This window comes from Pteropus vampyrus, unplaced genomic scaffold (assembly GCF_000151845.1).
Source record: "Pteropus vampyrus isolate Shadow unplaced genomic scaffold, Pvam_2.0 Scaffold122, whole genome shotgun sequence".
NCBI lineage: Eukaryota > Metazoa > Chordata > Mammalia > Chiroptera > Pteropodidae > Pteropus > Pteropus vampyrus.
This window is the reverse complement of record NW_011888903.1, coordinates 2,298,083-2,302,187: the sequence shown is the minus strand read 5'-3', so window position 1 is coordinate 2,302,187 and position 4,105 is coordinate 2,298,083. Positions and strand designations below refer to the sequence as shown.

At 38.9% G+C, this 4,105-nt stretch overlaps 1 pseudogene; it reads left to right on the top strand.

Annotated features, from left to right (window-relative positions):
* Positions 1 to 1,921: 1,921 nt before the first annotated feature.
* LOC111743792 lies at positions 1,922 to 2,040 on the top strand (annotated as a pseudogene).
* The last annotated feature ends 2,065 nt before the right edge of the window (positions 2,041 to 4,105 follow it).

The window sequence follows — 4,105 nt, the reverse complement described above, 5'->3', positions numbered from 1 at the left end:
CTTCTGGCTATGAAAACCAGATAAATTGTGGATGACTTAGACACAGGACTGTGGGAGTCCCAGGTGTTTCTCTTAAAGGGCCCATGCACTGACTTACTTGCTGACAAACTCACTTGCTTTGAGCTCCTGTGCTAAGGCAGCAGCTCAAAAGGTGCCAGCAAAATATGAGGTAGAACTGAATTGTCTGGCTTCAGGACAGGGCTGAAAGGGCAACTTTCTCCTAGAGAGAAGTGATAGCAGAAGCCATTTTTCCTTTGTTGAGCCCTCTACCTATCCAGCCTGCAGATGCAGTCAGCTGCCATATCTGAATCTCCATCAACCTGGCTAATACTGTTTGCCTCACCTTGGTGATTCCCTGAGATCCCTCCCCACCCAATTTGTGGCCCATCCGACCCACTTCCAGTGGGTTTTCCATGTAAACAGCCTCTCTTGGTTCATGCTATGGACTTTTCTAAAATTTCTTAAAGGTTTGCAAAACCCAAACAAGCAGCATCTGGCCTCAGCATGCCCTGTACCTCTGGCTAAGCAGCCTCAAGCCCAATACTAGTGGCAGCTGGCCTTGGCATGGGTCCCTGCCTCTTAAGGCACCACAAAAGTGCAGTGCAGGTGGAATTCATCTGCAGTTTGCTTGGTTGCTCATGCTAGGTGCCCACAGGCAGGGTATAGGCTGTGGCTGAACTTGGCCTGCTGCAGGGCCTCTCCCAGGAGGCACTGGCCTACACACTTAGTTCCTGGCTTCAGCCTGAGCCAGAGCACCACCCGGGGCCACACCCAAGGATGACACACCCAAAGCGCAGGCACCAGAGCCTTGCTAAAATGAATCCTACTCCATAAGGTCAATTCCTGCACTACAGCTCCTCTACTATAGTCACCAGCCAAGTCATCACAATGAATCAGCCTGAGGGTCAGTCACTCCCACCCTCATGCAGATAAGCTCAACTACAACAGGAGGGCACACACAACCCATATAAGGGACACACCTATGGCTCAGGTGACCAGGAAGACTGTGCCACTGGGTCCCACAGGACACCTACTACATAAAGCCACTCTACCAGGAAACATTGCAGCCCTACGTAATAGATAGAAACAAACACCTGGATGCAGCCAAAATCAGGAGACAAAGAAACATCTCCTAAATGAAAGAATGAAGCTCCAGAAAAAGAACTAAATAAAATGGAGACAAACGATCTACAAGATGCAGAGTTCAAAACACCGGTTATAAGGATGCTCAGTGAACTTAGAGGAAGAGTAAATGAACCCAGCGAGAACTTTAATTTTAAGAAGTAGAAAACACACACAAAAAGTCAGAAATGAAGAAGGCAATAATTGAAATAAAGAATACATTAGAAGGAATCAACAGTAGATTAGATGAAAAAGAGAATCAAATCAGCAATTGGAAGGTAAGGTAACAGAAAACACCCAATCAGAACTGTAACAAGAAAAAAGAATCCAAAACTATGAGGATAGTTAAAGAAGCCTCTGGACAACATCAAGTGTATCAACATTTGCCTCCTCAAAGTACTAAAAGAAGAAGAGAGAGAGCAAGAAATTGAAACCTCTTCAAAGACATAATGACAGAAAACTTCACCAGTCTGTTGGAAAAAGACATGCAAGCCCAAGAAGTGCCGAGAGTCCCAAACACGATGAACCCAAACAGGCCCACACCAAGGCACATCATAATTAAAATGCCAAAAGTTAAGGGTGAAGAGAGAATCTTAAAAGCAGCAAAGGAAAAGCAGTTAACAATGAGGGAGCTCCCATATGACTGTCTCCTGATTTCTCAACAGAACCTTTGCAGGCTAGAAGGGATTGGCAAGAAATATTCAAAGTGATGAAAAACAAGGATCTACAACCAAGGAAAGCTATCATTTAGAATTGAAGGACAGAAAAAGAGCTTCCTAGACAAGAAAAAGCTAGCAGATACTACAGCCATACCACCCTGAACAAGCCCAATCCCGTCTGATCTCAGAAGCTAAGCAGGTTTGGGTCTGGTTAGTACTTGGATGGGAGACCACCTAGGAAGACCAGGTGTTGTAGACATAAAAAAGAAAAAGAAAAAGAAAAAGCTATAGGAGTTCATCAACACCAAACCAGTATTACAAGAAATGTTAGAAGAACATTCTCAAGGACTGACCAAATACTGGGACACAGAGATAGCATCAAGAAATATAAGAGAGTTGAAATCATACCAACCATATTCTCTTATCATAATGCTCTGAAACTAGAGATCGACTGCAAAAAGAAATCAGAAAGAACCACAAATTTATGGAGATTAAACAACATGCTACTGAAGAATAACTGGATCAGGGAAGAAATAAAAAGAGAGATCAAGAGATACATAGATACAAATGATAATGATAGTTCAACATTTCAAACTTTTGAGACATGGCAAAAGCAGTCATTAAAGGAAAGATTATATCATTACAGGCCTACTTCCAAAAATAAGAACAACCCCAAATAAACTACCCAATGCTTCATCTTAAAAAAACTAGAAAAGGAAGAACAAATGAAGCCTAAAGTCAGTAGAAGAAAAGAAATAATCAAAATTAGAGCAGAAATAAATGAACTTGAAAACAAAAAAATAATAATAATAAATGCAACGAAGAGCTGGTTCTTTGAGGTTAATAAAATTGACAAACCCCTGGCTAGACTCACTAAAGAAAAAGAAAAGAACACAAATAAACAAAATTAGGAGTGAAAGATGGGAAATTATGACAGACACCACAGAAATACAAAGATTCATACAAGAATACTATAAAAAAGTATATAACACCAAATATAATAACCTAGAAATATGGACCAGTACTTAAAAAAATACAACCTTCCTAGACTGAATCAAGAAGATCTGGAATATCTAAATAGACCAATTGGCAGTATGGAAATTGAAACTATCATCAAAAACCTACCAAAAAGTAAAAGTCTAGGACCAGATGGCTTCACCAGTGAATTCACAAAACAAAAAGATTTAATACCTATTCTCCTCAAACCCTTCCAAAAAATGAAGAAGAGGCAGTACTTCCCAACTCATTTTATGAAGCCAATATTACTCTGATATCAAACCTGGTAAAGATAACACAAAAAAAGAAAACTACAGACCAATATCTCTCATGAACACAGATGCAAAAATCCTAAATAAGATACTAGCAAACAAAATACAGCAACATATTAAAAAGCGTATACACCACGATCAAGTAGGCTTCATCTCGAGGACCCAGGAATGGTTCAACATAGCAAATACATTAATGCGATATACCACATAAACAAATTAAAAAATAAGAATCATATGATCATATCAATAGGTGCAGAAAAAGCATTTGACAGCATCCATTTATGATCACTTAGCAAAATTGGTATAGAAGGAAAGTAACTTAACATAATAAAGGCCATCTATGACAAACCCTCAGCTAACATTATACTTAATGATGAAAAACCAAAAACCTTTCCTCTAAGATCAGGAACAAGGCAAGGCTGTCCACTATCACCACTCTTATTCAATATAACATTGGAGGGCCTAGCGAGTGCAATCAGACAAGAGAAAGATATAAAAGGCATCCAAATAGGAAACGAAGCAGTCAAACTGTCACTATTTGCAGATGACATGATTCTTTATATAGAAAACCCTAAAGACTCCACAAGAACATCACTAGAAACAATAAGCAAATACTGTAAAGTCTCTGGATACAAAATCAACGTTCAAAAATCCATAGCTTCCCTATACCCTAATAATGAAGTGTCAGAAAAAGAAGTGGAAAAAATAATTCCTTTTGCAATTGCAACGAAAAAAGTAAAATACCCAGGAATAAATCTCACAAAACATGTGAAGTTCTTATATAAAGAAAAATGCAAGACCCTATTAAAAGAAATCGAAGAAGATACAAAGAAATAGAAAGATATTCTGTGTTCTTGGATTGGAAAAATCAACATAGTTCCAATGACCATATTACCTAAAGCATTATACAGATTTAATGCAATCCCCATCAAAATCCCATTGGCATTTTTTAAAGAAATAGAACAAAAAAAGTCTTCAGATTTGTATAGAAGCACAAAAGACCTCGAATTGCCAAAGACATCTTGAGAAAAAAGAACGAAGCTGGAGGCATCGCTC